Source organism: Delphinus delphis, chromosome 20, assembly GCF_949987515.2.
Source record: "Delphinus delphis chromosome 20, mDelDel1.2, whole genome shotgun sequence".
Lineage (NCBI taxonomy): Eukaryota > Metazoa > Chordata > Mammalia > Artiodactyla > Delphinidae > Delphinus > Delphinus delphis.
In genome coordinates, this window is record NC_082702.1 from 30,680,159 (window position 1) to 30,698,021 (window position 17,863).

Sequence of the window (17,863 nt, forward strand, 5' to 3'; positions counted from 1 at the left end):
GGATTATCCAGATAGGCCCTAAATCCAGCGAGCATCCTTAGAAGATCCACAGAGAATAGAAGAGGAGGAGACGACGTGACCACAGAGGCAGAGATTGAAGTGATGTGGCCGGCAGCCGCAGAAGCTGGACACAGAACAGTTCATGTCCTTTGCTAATAAGTCTGTGTCCTCACTCAGCAAATCAAGACACTTAGTCCCTAGGAAACAGAGGAACAAAGGACAGCATTAGACAACTGGTCAAGGGTTAAAGAAGCAGGAGAAAGGATTGCTAATGGCATTTCGGACAGGGCAGTCACATGGCCACCCCCATGGGGAAGCTTCACTTTTCCTGCTTGTAGTGCAAGTACCTTTCACATGGTTGTATTGGGCTTCACAGGGGCAAGGCTTATCTAGAGACGGTGAAAAAAAATAATGATCCCAGGACTCCTGCAATAAAATATTTGAAAGGTGAAGGTGGGAGAGGTTAGCATCCGGCATTTGGTTGGAACACCTATTGCCTTGCCAAGAATGGAAGTTCCTCCACAAGCCCTCCCAAAGGGATCTTATCACCTCTCACACCCAATTTCCACTTTTTTAAAAGAGATACTGAGATAGGCTGGGACCTGGGACTCTCTACCAGAGTGCTTGCACTTGAACCTGGACAAACGTCTCTTCATTTACAAAGAAACTATAAGAGGGACTTCCTGGCTGTCCAGTGGTTAAGACCCTGCACTTCCAGTGCAGGAGGCACAGGATCGATCCCTGGTCGGGGAACTAAGATCCCACATGCCGCACTGCGTGGCCAAAAAAAAAAAAAAGAAACTGAGAGACGAAAAATAACCTCGCATGCGCAGTCGGGGCAATTGTGAACAGCAGGATACTTTAAAAGGGCCACAAACCAACCGCCATTTCTGAAGTGCCGAGAGTAAAGTCAGGGTACTGCGCATGATCTCTGCACACAGCACCACCCTGGGAGTGGGCAGACCACCTAAGCCACCCCTCTGGCCCAACCCACCAAACGGCCCCTACCCTCACCCCATTTAAGGAACCAGCCCACCCTCCTTGGAGAGCGAGCGAGGGCACCTGTTTCTCGTTTTCACTCCCTTGTGCTACAGCACTAGCCCCAGTAAAAGCTTGCCTGAATTTCTCATCTGGCCTCTTGTCAATTTCTCTTGATTAAAGAGTCAATACCTGTGTAGGATTTGCAGCCCTCCCTCTTTGGAGGTGGTCCCAAGGCTGCTCCCCAAGGAAGGCGGGTCTGGTGAGTCCCCAGGCTTTGGTTCTGCTGAGTGGGGGAGACTGAAACTCGCTAGGAGAGAGTGGACCTTGCTCCGAATCTCCCACATGCAAAGCTGAGCCTCTTCCAAATCTGAGCTGGACAAAGCAGTTTAAAATGTTGGTTGGAAACTCCCCACCCCCAAAATATTAGCTTCCAAGTGGCCTCCAATAAGGGATTGAGCTAGCTTTCTCCAGGCTTTTGCAAGCTTGCTACGTGTTGCCCCACAAGTCTTAAGCTTCAGTAAAGTTGAAGGAAGGGAAAAAGGGAAGAAAGAAGAGTCCAAAGAGGAGACGATATAATCTTATATCCCAAGGTATTTAACGTGAAGCCCGGGTTGGTTCTCAACAGTGGCTTCATGCAATTTCAGATCACAGAGCTCACCATCTCTAGCACTACTGTTTACTTCTTGCTTGTGTGTTTTTGTTTTGCCTGAGGGCACTCCAGCCTCAGACTTGCCTGGCCTAGGCCCTAGCCTTGACCCCACTCAAGGCCTCACAATCTCAGGCTTTCAGTGCCAGGTGAGATGTGTATCCCAACACACTCAGCTAAAGCTGCCTCCGGGCCATTTCCCTTCGGGGCTCTCAGATTTCCTCGGGATTTAGACTTGAGCTGGGAGAACAATCTCTGCCCCCCCACCCACCGTGATGGGTAATTTTTTGCGTCAACCTGACCAGGCTCAGGGATGCCCAGATAGCTGATTAAACATTACTTCTGAGCACGTCTGTGAGGATATTTCCAAAAGAGATAAGCGTTTGAATCAGAAGACTGAGTAAAGAAGATCACCCTTACCATTGTGTGTGGACGTCATCCAATCTACTGAGGGTGCGAGTAGAACAGAAAGGCAGAGGAAGGGTCAATACGCGCTCTGCCTGAGCTGAGATATCCATCTTCTCCTGCCCTCCGACTCCTGGCTTTCCGGCCTTTGGACTTGGACTGGGATTTACACCATCGGCTCCTCTGTTCCCAGGCTTCCAGACTCAGGTTGAATTACACCACCGGTTTTCCTGGGCCTCCAGCTTGCATGTGACTAATTGTGGGACTTCTCAGTCTCCATAACGATGTAAGTCGATTCCTAACATCTCTCTCTCTCTTTGTGTATATGTATATCTCTCACTGTTCTGTTTCTCTACATCACCCCACACCTAAGGGTGGCCAGGATATTGAGATCTGAAAACCGCAACATCCTTCGGAGACACCCTCCCCCCAATTCTTCACATGGCCAGGCCCCTCATCCTTCAGTTCTCAGCTTCTGTGATCTCTGAAAAGCATTTCATGTAGATGTGTCACTCCAGAGGGTTCCCCATCACCCCCACCTTTATTTCCCTCTGACCCCTTGTTAATTCTCACAATGTAAACTGATTTTATGCTCCCTCCGCCAGTGATGATGCTTCTTCCCCAGATATCCACATGGCTCATTCCCTTCTTTCTTTATTCTACACTGTTGCTCAAATCTTGCTGTCTCCATGAAGCCCACCATGATCACCCTGTTTAAAATTGCAACACATACCTCAAACCCACAGGACTCCTGATCCCCCATACTTTGCTCTATCTTTTCTTTTTTCATAGCATTTAACACCTTCTAATGAAGTAAATTACTTATTTGTAAAGCTTATGTGCTGTCGCCCCCTGCTAGAATTTAAGCACCGTGATCCGATAAGGAATCATTTCTTTTGTTCACTGACATATGAAGTGCCTGGAACAGTGTCCTGTACATGGGAGACATTCAGGAGATATTTAGTGAATGAATGAATGAATGAATGGCTCTGAAGTCAAGTTGTTGCCTTTGTTACCTACCAGGGTCCTGGCCTCCTTAATCAACAGAAATTGATAAGAGGCCAGACAAGAAATTCAGGCAAGGCTTTTATTTTTATTTTTTAATATTTATTTATTTGGTTGCACCAGGTCTTAGTTGTGGCTCGAGGGCTCTCCTTAGTTGTGGTATGAGAACTCATAGTTGCGGCATGCATGTGGGAATCTAGTTCCCTGATGTGGGATCTAGTTCCCTGACCAGGGATCGAACCTGTGCCCCCTGCATTGGGAGCACGGAGTCTCATCCACTGCGCCACCAGGCAAGTCCCCAGGAAAGACTTTATTGGGGCTCCTGCTGCAGCAGGAGGGGGGTTCCCTTGCTCGCTCCCTGAAGGGGGGTGAGCTGGTTCCTTATATAGGGTGAGGGTAGGGGTGGATCCGGGGGTCGGCCCAAGGGGTGGCTTAGGTGGTCTGCCCACCCCTTTGCTGGTGCTGTGTGGGGTTTTGGTCTCTTTGTATCTTGTTCATAATTTGCCCCAACTGTGCATGCACGCAGTTATTTTTAGTCCCCTATAGTTTCTTTGTATTTTGTTGCTGGAGGAGAGGTTTGTTCAGTTGCAAGCACTGCAGCAAAGGGTCCCAGGTCCCAGCCTGTCTCACGTTCACAGTCTGACTCTGTCACTTACTAGTAATGTGACAAGTTACTAGCAAGTTGCTAACATTTCGTGTCTTGGGGTGCTCCAGGGTAAAATGGGAGGTTTGTCAAGGGCTTAGATCGATGGCACTTGGAAAGCTCTCAGAGCAGGGCCCTAACCATGTTGGCTCTTACCAACCATGCAACTAAGTCTGAGACTCAGGAGGTCAGGGGAGGACTCTGCAGGAGCCTGGGATCCCTACAGCTCCTACCTGACACCCAGCTTCAGTGTTGACCTCAGTTCTGTGCTTCTTGAATTGCAGCTGCCTGTGATTAACATGGGTTCCAGGTGTCGGCTTGGACCAGCTAGGTCACAAACATCAATCCTCACCCTGGGCCCTGCAGCCAATCGCAGTGCTTCCTGGGAGAAGGGAGCTCACTGAGATGCTTATCTTTTTAATTAGATTGGGGCCAGGAGGCAGGATCAGGTATGTTGAGGGGTGGAGATCATTCAGGGTCACACCAACTAACGGATGGAAAATCCCCAGGTGATCTCAGAAGAAAAAAGGAGTCCAGCAAGTCCCACCCCTGGCTGAAACTCTTTCAGTGCAGGATTAAGACTGTTGGCGTTGCTCTTACAAAGACTTTCCCAGTTTATTATCCTGGGACTGAAACTTGGGCAAAGTTTCGAAGCCTGGGTAAACGGTAGTGTACCAAACGAGTTTACAAACTTGCTCATCTGCAAAGAAAGTCATTTCTTGGAGAGATCTGGACACTTATTAGTAGAATCATTGTTGAATGAGCAATGTTATTCACAAAGCTGCTGAAACAGGGGAAGAGGCACTGGTCTAAGAGCCCCATGGTTCCTAGTTCCAGCTCTTCCAATAATTAGCTTTCTGAACTCACGAAAGTGTCTCTTCAGTTTTCACATAGGTTGACCAGATGACCACTAGTGGCTAATATGGATAACGTCCACCACTTGCTGGGTGATTACTATGCATATTGAGGCACCATATTGAGCACCATGTGGAGCTAAACACTCCACATATTATATCACTGACTCTTTCCAATAACCCTGTGGTAGGCATTGTTAACCCATTTTGTAGATGAGGAAACTGAGGCTGGGGAGAGTAGGTGATTTGCCCTGGAGGCAGAGCCAGGACTTGAATCTAAGCACAATGCTATTCAGCCTGCCCTGATATCTTTAATTCAATTTGCCATGAGTTCCACTTTTTAAGTGTCTATTATGTGCCAGGCTCGTGAATAGCCAACTACGGTTTTTTTTTTCTTTTTTTTTCTGCCAAGTATGTTTTGATATCCCAAGCAAACTTTGTGGAATTGCAGAATCTTCAGGTCTGCAACAAAGAAAGTCATCCTGCCTCTTAACCCACAAGGCATGTCTGAGGCCCCTGAAAATGCCCCTTATAGGCCCTCCATGATGTGCAGTGCCCTGAGTCAGCCCAGCCTGTCCAACGATACAAGTGGTTTTCCACACCTGAGAGCGGCAGGAGGCCATCAACGCCCTGACTTAGACCTCCCAGTGGAGAGGGACCCTCCACTCTAAGCCAACCCTAGCCTGGACCAGGTCCCACCCCTACAATGTCAGGGGCCCAGTTCTCATCTCCAGGGGACCACATCTCTGAGCCTGGGGCAGTCGTGAGCTGCAATAACTAGGTTCTGGGGACCCAATTCTAGCCTTTTGTGACATTAGCTTCCCAATTGCCACCAGATTATTGATGCACCTGGGGTCTTACCTTCGATTGGGCAAAGTGCCCTTCCCGTCCCTGTCTCATCCTTGCCCCACTCGCCTCAGGGTTTGAGCAGTGGTTGAGGCTTCTCCCAATAACCCATGCCATGGGTACCATCTGCCTTATTATTATTTTTTTTCCATCTGCCCTGTTTTAACAGATGAGGAGACCCAGTGACAGCAAGGGTCTTTTCCAAACTCACACAGCAAGGATGTAGTGAAGCCAGAACTTGAACCCCGTTTCTTGACTCCAAGTCTAATTCCAGTGGTGCAACTTCCCAAAGTGAGATGAATTTATAAAACAACCTGGACACATAAACACAAGGTTATTCCCCTTTCAGTTCTCCATCAGTCTTCCTAATTACCTCAAGGAGATGCAATTTAGTGCTAGGATGTCTTCACTGCTCGTCCCACACTTGCCCTGTTCTTCTTTTGAACAGAGAGATAGGGTAAGGAGTCAGGGAAGGGATGCGGAGGGAGCCTCAGCCTGCTACAGAGCCTGGCTAGAAATGGCATAACTTTGCTTCATTTCTTCTCTGTCTCCATGGTTACCCCTGTTTATGGCACACGATGCAATTTCTCGTCTATAATAGCGATACAAGATTTCCTTTTCAGATGAATTTAAGTGTAATAATAGACCAGGCGATATGTGATGACTAAAATAGTGCAGGTGGTTCTCAAAGGACTGCAGTTGGGGAAATACTGCCCTACACCAGGCTGACCCCGAGTGCTCAAAGCCAACCCGGCTGCTGGTTCTGTCTCCTCTCCCCTCCTGCGTCCTCCCTACTGAGCAATGGCACCTTTGTTTGGGGTCGAAACGCCACAAGGAAAGCCTGCGCTTCTCTTTGGTTGTTGATGGGATGGGGGTGTTGGAGGAAGGAGGTGAGGAAGGGCTGTCTCCACGCTTTCAGGTTTCATAAGGTGGCCAGGGTGACCCCAGCATATGTGCCAATATCTAGGTGCTCAGTGTGTACGCCCGGCTCTGCGGACTGTAACTCGGAGTGTTCCCTAGAGGCTGAACCTCCTCAGTAGAGTAAGGACAGAGGGGGCCTGCCATCCCCTCTCGGTGGGGGGCCTGGGCGAGTAGCTATTAAACCCTGAGAGAGTTAGAGGCTCAGGCTGAGCTGATCTTGAGGCTTGGTGGGTTGGGATTCAAGGGCCACCCTATCGCGGAAGTTCTTGTTCGGGGCTCTGGCTGCTCCTGTGTGGCTCAGAGGGAGGGCGCTACGATGGGGGAAGGGTCCCCTTTAGCCGGGGCTCCTGAACTGCAGGGGCTGCTCTTGGGTGTCTGCTGGGCTCCCGCAGCAGAAGCACAAGGGGGTTTCTACACTGCCCACATAACCCAGAGCACCCTGACACCACTTCCCGAATCTTCGAACTGCAGTGAGTGAAGACTGCAGTTGTTAGGAGCGACTGGCTTTGGTGTCAGACAGACCTGAGTGTGAATCTCCCTAGTTCCCCTCAGCTATTCAATGGGGATAATAACAGTCCTTACCTCCTGGGTTATGGTGAGCATTCAATGAGATTTTAAAAACATTTTATTAAAGTATAGTTGATTTGCAATATTGTTTAAATTTCTGCTGTATAGCAAAGAGACTCAGTTATACATATATATATTCTTTTTCATATTCTTTTCCATTATGGTTTGTCACGGGATACTGAATATTGTTCCCTGTGCTCTACAGTAAGACCTTATGGTTTGTCCATCCTGTATGTAATAGTTTGCCTCTGCTAATCTCAAACTCCCAATCCTTCTCTCCCTTACCCTCCTTCCCCCTTGGCAACCACAAGTCCGTTCTCTATATTTGTGAGTCTGTTTTTGTTTCGTAGATATGTTCATTTGTGTTGTATTTTAGATACCACATATAAGTGATATGGTATTTGTATTTCTCTTTCTGACTTTGCTTAGTATGATAATCTCTAGGTCCATACATGTTGCTGCAAATGGCATTATTTCATTCTTTTTAATGGCTGAGGAATATCCCTTTGTATGTTTATATATTTATATATATATATATATATATATATACCACATCTGTTTTATTAGTTTATCTGTTGATGGACATTTAGGATGTTTCCATGTCTTGGCTACTGTAAATAGTGCTGCTGTGAACATAGGTGTGTATGTGTCTTTTTGAAGTATGGTGTTGTCTGGGTATATGCCCAGGAGTGGGGTTGCTGGATTATATGGCAACTCTGTTTCTAGTTTTTTGAGGAACCTCCATACTGTTTCCCATAGTGGCTGCACCAATTTACATTTCCACCAACGGTGTAAGAGGGTTTCCCGTTCTCCACACCCTCTCCAGCACATTAAGTGAGGTTCGTCAAGCTGATGGCCTAACACGTAATATGTGCTCAATAAACAGTGCTCAGTGAACACTGTTCAGAAATCTTCTAGGATCTAGAACTTGCAAATGATGGATGCCGGTTCCCCTTAGCCTACTTTTCCAATCTCTTCATTGTCTGGCCCCCACCTCCCCTAGCAACCAAATGTAATCCATGCTAACCCAGAAATATGCCCCAAGCTGTCCTGCCTCCATGCTTCTGCTTCTGCTGTTGCCTCTTTTTGGAATTTCCTGCCCACAATTTCTACCTGTTTAAAATCCTTCGAGGCCACCTCCTTCAGGAAGTCTTCAGTCTTGCCTACAGCCAGATGTAATTGCCGTGTTTGGAACTTCTATGGGGGTTTGTCTAGATACTTTCTACCCTGTAGGAGAGGAGACAAGTTAGTCTGACAGTCTCCCTAGCGGACTCTGAGGTCCCGGAAGGCCGAGGCTGAAAGAGGCGATTCCTTCCTCTCTTCTTGATTCTGTGCTTTAGCAAAGCTCCCTGCGCACCTGAAATGTGCTTTGATTGTTTTGGAGTTTTTTAAAATTTTATTTAATTATGTTTGGCTGCTTGGGGTCTTCATTGCTGCGTGCAGCCTTTCTCTAGTTGTGGCGAGTGGGGACTCCGTTGTGGTGTGCAGTTTTCTCACTGCGATGGCTTCTCTTGTTGTGGAGCACGGGCTCTAGGCCCGCGGGCTTCAGTAGTTGTGGCACGTGGGCTCTAGAGCTCAGGCTCAGTTGTGGCGCACAGGCTTAGTTGCTCCACGGCATGTGGGATCTTCCCAGATGAGGGCTCGAACCCGTGTCCCCTGCATTGGCAGGCCGATTCTTAACCTCTGTGCCACCAGGGAAGCCCTGTCCTTTGATTGTTGAGTGTTGAATCAATGTGAGAACCAAGAGAGCTCGACTTTGGGCTCCGTTTTTGTGGGACACTGTTGAAGGCTGGGTCAGGAAAAGACTCAGGTGGAATTAAATATGTATTAATGAAGTTATCCTATGGTCCCCAGCATCCTGCTTTGCCTAGTGAATGTGGTGGTGAATTCTTTCACTTCATTCCACAAATATTTATTGAGCTCTGGCTTAATGCAGACATTATTCTAGGAACAGCAGACACAAAGCTGAGTAGGACAGTGTCCGTCTTCTCCAAGAACCCACCGTGTGGGTAAGGAGCTGTTTAATAAAAAGTCAACATAAGATGAGCACTGTGTAGAGTAGTAGCTTTTTACACAAACCAGTCTCCCCTCTCTTCCTTCCTTATTGGACCCCCTCCCACCCCGGTCTGGGGACAAGTGGCATCGCCTGATCCAAGGAATGACCCTGGGGACATTCTATTTCACATCTCATCTTACTTCAGTGTTTCTAACCTGTGGACGATTTTGCCTCCCAGGGGACATTTGGCAATGTCCAGAAACATTTTTGGTGGTCACAACCTATCCGGGTGGGGAGAAGCAGCTATTCCACTGGCATCTAATGGGTAGAGGCCAGGCATGCTGCTAAAGATCCCACAATGCATAGGAGAACCTCCCACAACCAAGGAGTGCCCGGCTCCAAATGTCAATAGTGCCGAGGTTGAGAATCCCTGCTTTACGTTTACCCTATAAAACTGTGAGATGAGTGTTAGCAGCTCAGACATGTAGGGAAGGGAGCCAGGGGAATCAGAAAGCCTGCTTTCCAACCCCTGCCTTATCACAAACTTGTATCGGACCTCTGGTTCATCCTCCATCAAATGTGGATGGTCAGGGCTAGCCCTGCCTCCTTGATGGAGATATTTGGGGGCTGACATATGCGCAAGCAATTGAGAGCACCTGCCAGGGAAGGTGGATGATGAGGCTGGGCTTGGAGGGGGTGGGAGGCCCCCATCTAGCTAATGTCTATTGCAGACACTTGGCCCAAATTTTCTAAGAGAGTTTCAATTTCAAATACTCTGCCCTTCCCCTGTCTTCAAAAATAAATTGTGCAAATCAAGCCATCTGTGCCTCAGATTAAAAGACACCTGGATCTAGCTCCCTTTCCCTTCTTTTCCCTTTTTTGTTTATTGTAGAAAATTTTCAAAAATTAAAAAAATACATACGTAATCCTTTCAAATATAAAAATAGAAGCCTAAAGTAAACACTGCTTTACAAATGACTTTTCCCTTGCTTCTCTGTAGATTATGAACATCTGTCCATGAAAGTAGTTTGACTTCTACAATTTTATTTTAGTAGATTCATTCCACAATCTATTTAACCGATCCCGAACTTTGAAACATTTTTGTTGTTTCCAAATCTTCACTATTATACTCCGTGCTGTGATAAACATCTTGGTATCTTTTGTGTGTGTCCATTCATAATTTTTTCATTAGGACACAACATGCCTTGAAGTAGAATTTCTGGCTCAAAGTACACACATTTTTTTCCTTTTCAAACAGTATTTATTTACTTTTAAAAATGCTACTTCAGTAAAATTTGTAAAATTCAGAAAAATAGAAAGAAGGAAAAGTAAAGAATTATCTTTATCTACCATCTGACCACAACCACTGTTGACATTTTAGTATATTTCATTTCCATATTTTGTATGGCTTCCTTTTTCTTTTCTATTCTTCCTTTTTTTTTTTTTTTCTTTTTTTTTGCGGTACGCGGGCCTCTCACTGTTGTGGCCCCTCCCGTCACGGAGCACAGGCTCCGGAAGCGCAGGCTCAGCGGCCATGGCTCACGGGCCCAGCCGCTCCGTGGCATGTGGGATCCTCCCGGACCGGGGAACGAACCCATGTCCCCTGCATCCGCAGGCGGACTCTGAACCACTGTGCCACCAGGGAAGACCTGGCTTCTTTTTTCAAAAAAAATTCCTGCATAATGAATTTGTAGCCTAATATTTATTTAAGATTGTTACCATAATCATTTCCTGTGTTTTTGCATTTTTCATGGTTGTATCATCTCCTGTTGTGTGCACAGACCATGGCTTAGTTGAGCAGGTTCATGGACTTAAAGTTATTTCCAGTTGTTCACAATTGTAAATAGTGAAAATGAACCTTTTTGTGAGTGAGTGAGGCTTTTTTTTTTTTTTTTTCCCCTCTGAATTTGTGGTGAACGCCTTAGAATAGATTTCCAGAAGTGAAACTACTGGGACAAATGGGAACGATTTTAGTGTTTGACGTACATTGCCAAATTATTTTAAAAGCCTTATGCCCTGTGAATCTGGGTGGTTTGCACCTTGTTAAGGCCTTTTCCACCTAAGGCCTAATTGGCCCTTGGAGAACTTGTCCCGATTTATCCTCCGGCGGCGGTGTCTAAGAGTTCTAGTCCCTTCCTGGGATCTTTTGGGCTCCAAACCCAGCCAGACTGAGGTGGGAACAGATATTCAAACACTCCTCCCCGCTCCCAACCCCAGGTACAATTCCTTGGGTCTCAGGGATTACCCAGGCCGCCCTTGCCTCTGGGTCTGGAGCGCCCCCTGCAGTCCACGTGAGGAACTTCCCTCCCCGTTCTGGGACCTGGGCTCCATTCCTTTCCCACCAAACCCTCTTCTGGTCTCCATCCAAGTTGGAGTGTGGCCTGAGCAGGTGCAGCGTCTTGTCACAGCCTCTCTGAGGTCTCCATTGTCCCTTAGGCAACACAGGAGCACGATCCATGATGTGTCAGCCTGCTGACACAGTGCTTTCCTACTCCACATGGCTCTGCCATGAGAAAGCTCTTCTTTTTCTTGACCTAAAATCGCTTTCCTTGGTGGTTTCCTTGCACTGCTCAAGTGTTATCCATTCAGGGCCACGTGTAACCAGTCTGCTCCCTTTTCACTTCGGCCTTTTCCCCAGCTCATTTTCCCTTATGGTCTTCAAGCTTCCCTCTCAGCTGGTCCTGCCTGAGTAAGGGGAAATGTCGTTAACTTCTCTGAGTCTAGTTTCTTCACCTGTAGAATGAAGATAATAATCCGTATCCTGCAGGGTGGTTGCAGACATTCAAATAATACCAATAAAAAGCCGAGCCCAGATGTTTGGTTCGGGATAGAAGGCTGAGCATGTGCGTTTACCTGTCCTTCCTCCTGAAAATCCATGGAAAGAAACTAAAGAAAGACAGACAGAGAGAAAAACGCCAAACAGCAGAGAATTGGTGTGGGGGAGGATGCCTTGGATCAATGAATCAGATTTTAACATTTTTCTGGAATACCGGAAGGGGTCGAATCACATTTATGAGTAAATGGGATCAGAGGAAGCCACAGCTGAGATCAAGAAGTAGCGAAGTCTACGGGGTAGGGGTGGGTATTTTGTTCTGTTTTAGCTGGGGAGTCAAAGTGGGAGAGAAGAAGAGGAAGGAGGTGCAGGAACCAGGGTGGTGACTGACGGGAGAAGAGGCTGTAGCACTACCACATGGCTTCCTTCACTTCTACTTGTTTGGATCCACCATTTCCCCCCGGGCTGAGACCGTGCGATATTCTCCAAAGAAATGAAGTAACCAGTCTAACAGGGGCCAAGCTCCCATGTGAGGGACAGAAGAGGGCCCTTCTTGTTTTGACGCTGAGGCACAGGCAAGAACTTGCTGTCAGCTGCCTACCTGGGCACGCTAGAAGCAAGTCTGCCAGCCAACAAGTCTAACTAGCATGCACAGAGCCTGCTTTCAGCTCAAAGAAGCAGAAATAGCTCAAGAAACTATCAGAAAACTTAATAATAAAAGTAAAAAACCTTTAACTCATCAGGGAGATTCAGGCAATGACTCCATTCAGGAAAAAACCTGCTGCAATGGCAGGTGGATTCCTAACCACTGCACCACCAGGGAAGTCCCCAGGCAAGGCTTTATTGGGGCTCCTGCTGCAGCAGGAGGGGGGTTCCCTTGCTCGCTCCCTGAAGGGGGGTGAGCTGGTTCCTTATATAGGGTGAGGGTAGGGGTGGGTCCGGGGGTCGGCCCAAGGGGTGGCTTAGGTGGTCTGCCCACCCCTTTGCTGGTGCTGTGTGGGGTTTTGGTCTCTTTGTATCTTGTTCATAATTTGCCCCAACTGTGCATGCACGCAGTTATTTTTAGTCCCCTATAGTTTCTTTGTATTTTGTTGCTGGAGGAGAGGTTTGTTCAGTTGCAAGCACAGCAGCAAAGGGTCCCAGGTCCCAGCCTGTCTCACGTTCACAGTCTGACTCTGTCACTTACTAGTAATGTGACAAGTTACTAGCAAGTTGCTAACATTTCGTGTCTTGGGGTGCTCCAGGGTAAAATGGGAGGTTTGTCAAGGGCTTAGATCAATGGCACTTGGAAAGCTCTCAGAGCAGGGCCCTAACCATGTTGGCTCTTACCAACCATGCAACTAAGTCTGAGACTCAGGAGGTCAGGGGAGGACTCTGCAGGAGCCTGGGATCCCTACAGCTCCTACCTGACACCCAGCTTCAGTGTTGACCTCAGTTCTGTGCTTCTTGAATTGCAGCTGCCTGTGATTAACATGGGTTCCAGGTGTCGGCTTGGACCAGCTAGGTCACAAACATCAATCCTCACCCTGGGCCCTGCAGCCAATCGCAGTGCTTCCTGGGAGAAGGGAGCTCACTGAGATGCTTATCTTTTTAATTAGATTGGGGCCAGGAGGCAGGATCAGGTATGTTGAGGGGTGGAGATCATTCAGGGTCACACCAACTAACGGATGGAAAATCCCCAGGTGATCTCAGAAGAAAAAAGGAGTCCAGCAAGTCCCACCCCTGGCTGAAACTCGTTCAGTGCAGGATTAAGACTGTTGGCGTTGCTCTTACAAAGACTTTCCCAGTTTATTATCCTGGGACTGAAACTTGGGCAATAGTTTCGAAGCCTGGGTAAACGGTAGTGTACCAAACGAGTTTACAAACTTGCTCATCTGCAAAGAAAGTCATTTCTTGGAGAGATCTGGACACTTATTAGTAGAATCATTGTTGAATGAGCAATGTTATTCACAAAGCTGCTGAAACAGGGGAAGAGGCACTGGTCTAAGAGCCCCATGGTTCCTAGTTCCAGCTCTTCCAATAACTAGCTTTCTGAACTCACGAAAGTGTCTCTTCAGTTTTCACATAGGTTGACCAGATGACTACTAGTGGCTAATATGGATAACGTCCACCACTTGCTGGGTGATTACTATGCATATTGAGGCACCATATTGAGCACCATGTGGAGCTAAACACTCCACATATTATATCACTGACTCTTTCCAATAACCCTGTGGTAGGCATTGTTAACCCATTTTGTAGATGAGGAAACCGAGGCTGGGGAGAGTAGGTGATTTGCCCTGGAGGCAGAGCCAGGACTTGAATCTAAGCACAATGCTCTTCAGCCTGCCCTGATATCTTTAATTCAATTTGCCATGAGTTCCACTTTTTAAGTGCCTATTATGTGCCAGGCTCGTGAATAGCCAACTACGGTTTTTTTTTCCTTTTTTTTCTGCCAAGTATGTTTTGATATCCCAAGCAAACTTTGTGGAATTGCAGAATCTTCAGGTCTGCAACAAAGAAAGTCATCCTGCCTCTTTACCCACAAGGCATGTCTGAGGCCCCTGAAAATGCCCCTTATAGGCCCTCCATGATGTGCAGTGCCCTGAGTCAGCCCAGTTGTCCAACGATACAAGTGGTTTTCCACACCTGAGAGCGGCAGGAGGCCATCAAAGCCCTGACTTAGACCTCCCAGTGGAGGTGGACTCTCCACTCTAAGCCAACCCTAGCCTGGACCAGGTCCCACCCCTACAATGTCAGGGGCCCAGTTCTCATCTCCAGGGGACCACATCTCTGAGCCGGGGGCTGTCGTGAGCTGCAATAACTAGGTTCTGGAGACCCAATTCTAGCCTTTTGTGACATTAGCTTCCCAATTGCCACCAGATTATTGATGCACCTGGGGTCTTACCTTCGATTTGGCAAAGTGCCCTTCCCGTCCCTGTCTCATCCTTGCCCCACTCGCCTCAGGGTTTGAGCAGTGGTTGAGGCTTCTCCCAATAACCCATGCCATGGGTACCATCTGCCTTACTATTATTTTTTTTCCATCTGCCCTGTTTTAACAGATGAGGAGACCCAGTGACAGCAAGGGTCTTTTCCAAACTCACACAGCAAGGATGTAGTGAAGCCAGAACTTGAACCCCATTTCTTGACTCCAAGTCTAATTCCAGTGGTCCAGCTTCCCAAAGTGAGATGAATTTATAAAACAACCTGGACACATAAACACAAGGTTATTCCCCTTTCAGTTCTCCATCAGTCTTCCTAATTACCTCAAGGAGATGCAATTTAGTGCTAGGATGTCTTCAGTGCTCATCCCACACTTGCCATGTTCCTCTTTTGAACAGAGAGAGAGAGTAAGGAGTCAGGGAAGGGATGCGGAGGGAGCCTCAGCCTGCTACAGAGCCTGGCTAGAAATGGCATAACTTTGCTTCATTTCTTCTCTGTCTCCATGGTTACCCCTGTTTATGGCACACGATGCAATTTCTCGTCTATAATAGCGATACAAGGTTTCCTTTTCAGATGAATTTAAGTGTAATAATAGACCAGGTGATATGTGATGACTAAAATAGTGCAGGTGGTTCTCAAAGAACTGCAATTGGGGAAATACTGCCCTACACCAGGCTGACCCCGAGTGCTCAAAGCCAACCGGGCTGCTGGTTCTGTCTCCTCTCCCCTCCTGCGTCCTCCCTACTGAGCAATGGCACCTTTGTGTGGGGTCGAAACGCCACGAGGAAAGTCTGCGCTTCTCTTTGGTTGTTGATGGGATGGGGGTGTTGGAGGAAGGAGGTGAGGAAGGGCTGTCTCCACGCTTTCAGGTTTCATAAGGTGGCCAGGGTGACCCCAGCATATGTGCCAATATCTTGGTGCTCAGTGTGTACGCCCGGCTCTGCGGACTGTAACTCGGAGTGTTCCCTAGAGGCTGAACCTCCGCAGTAGAGTAAGGACAGAGGGGGCCTGCCATCCCCTCTCGGTGGGGGGCCTGGGCGAGTAGCTATTAAACCCTGAGAGAGTTAGAGGCTCAGGCTGAGCTGATCTTGAGGCTTGGTGGGTTGGGATTCAAGGGCCACCCTATCGCGGAAGTTCTTGTTCGGGGCTCTGGCTGCTCCTGTGTGGCTCAGAGGGAGGGCGCTACGATGGGGGAAGGGTCCCCTTTAGCCGGGGCTCCTGAACTGCAGGGGCCGCTCTTGGGTGTCTGCTGGGCTCCCACAGCAGAAGCACAAGGGGGTTTCTGCACTGCCCACATAACCCAGACCACCGTGACACCACTTCCCGAATCTTCGAACTGCAGTGAGTGAAGACTGCAGTTGTTAGGAGCGACTGGCTTTGGTGTCAGACAGACCTGAGTTTGCATCTCCCTAGTTCCCCTCAGCTATTCAATGGGGATAATAACAGTCCTTACCTCCTGGGTTATGGTGAGCATTCAATGAGATTTTTAAAAACATTTTATTAAAGTATAGTTGATTTGCAATATTGTTTAAATTTCTGCTGTACAGCAAAGTGACTCAGTTATACATATATATATTCTTTTTCATATTCTTTTCCATTATGGTTTGTCACGGGATACTGAATATTGTTCCCTGTGGTATACAGTAAGACCTTGTGGTTTGTCCATCCTGTATGTAATAGTTTGCCTCTGCTAATCTCAAACTCCCAATCCTTCTCTCCCTTACCCTCCTTCCCCCTTGGCAACCACAAGTCCGTTCTCTATATTTGTGAGTCTGTTTTTGTTTCGTAGATATGTTCGTTTCTGTTGTATTTTAGATACCACATATAAGTGATATGGTATTTGTATTTCTCTTTCTGACTTTGCTTAGTATGATAATCTCTAGGTCCATACATGTTGCTGCAAATGGCATTATTTCATTCTTTTTAATGGTTGAGTAATATCCCATTGTTTCCATTGTCTGTATGTGTATATATGCATGCATATATATATATACACCACATCTGTTTTATCCATTTGTCTGTTGATGGACATTTAGGTTGTTTCTATGTCTTGGCTATTGTGAATAGTGCTGCTGTGAACATAGGTGTGCATGTGTCTTTTTGAAGTATGGTGTTGTCTGGGTATATGCCCAGGAGTGGGGTTGCTGGATCATATGGCAACTCTGTTTCTAGTTTTTTGAGGAACCTCCATACTGTTTCTCATAGTGGCTGCACCAATTTACATTTCCACCAATGGTGTAAGAGGGTTTCCTGTTCTCCACACCCTCTCCAGCACATTAAGTGAGGTTCGTCAAGCTGATTGCCTAACACGTAATATGTGCTCAATAAACAGTGCTCAGTGAACACTTCTCTGTTCAGAAATCTAGGATCTGGAACTTGCAAATGATGGATGCCGGTTCCCCTTAGCCTACTTTTCCAATCTCTTCATTGTCTGGCCCCCACCTCCCCTAGCAAGCAAATGTAATCCATGCTAACCCAGAAATATGCCCCAAGCTCTCCTGCCTCCATGCTTCTGCTTCTGCTGTTGCCTCTTTTTGGAATTTCCTGCCCACAATTTCTACCTGTTTAAAATCCTTCGAGGCCACCTCCTTCAGGAAGTCTTCAGTCTTGCCTACAGCCAGATGTAATTGCCGTGTTTGGAACTTCTATGGGGGTTTGTCTAGATACTTTCTACCCTGTAGGAGAGGAGACAAGTTAGTCTGACAGTCTCCCTAGCAGACTCTGAGGTCCCAGAAGGCCGAGGCTGAAAGAGGCGATTCCTTCCTCTCTTCTTGATTCCGTGCTTTAGGAAAGCTCCCTGCACACCTGAAATGTCCTTTGATTGTCTTGGATTTTTTAAAAAATTTATTTTATTTATTTATTTTTGGCTGCTTTGGTTCTTCATTGCTGCACGCAGCCTTTCTCTTGTTGTGGCGAGTGGGGACTCCGTTGTGGTGTGTAGGCTTCTCATTGCGGTGGCTTCTCTTGTTGTGGAGCACGGGCTCTAGGCCTGTGGGCTTCAGTAGTTGTGGCACGTGGGCTCTAGAGCTCAGGCTCAGTTGTGGTGCACGGGCTTAGTTGCACAGGCAGGAACTTGCTGTCAGCTGCCTACCTGGGCACGCTAGAAGAAGGTCCGCCAGCCAACAAGTCTAACTCGCATGCACAGAGCCTGCTTTCAGCTCAAAGAAGCAGAAATAGCTCAAGAAACTATCAGAAAACTTAATAATAAAAGCAAAAAACCTTTAACTCACCAGGGAGATTCAGGAAATGTCTCCATTCAGGAAAAATAAATCCTGGGTATTATGATGAACATTCAGAAAAGGAG

General features: G+C 47.3%; 1 long non-coding RNA gene across 1 annotated transcript in view; it reads left to right on the forward strand.

The window, feature by feature from the left end:
• LOC132416280 (uncharacterized) overlaps window positions 1–17,863 on the forward strand; it is a 63,045-nt gene that overhangs the window by 25,440 nt on the left and 19,742 nt on the right. The window lies entirely within an intron of this gene.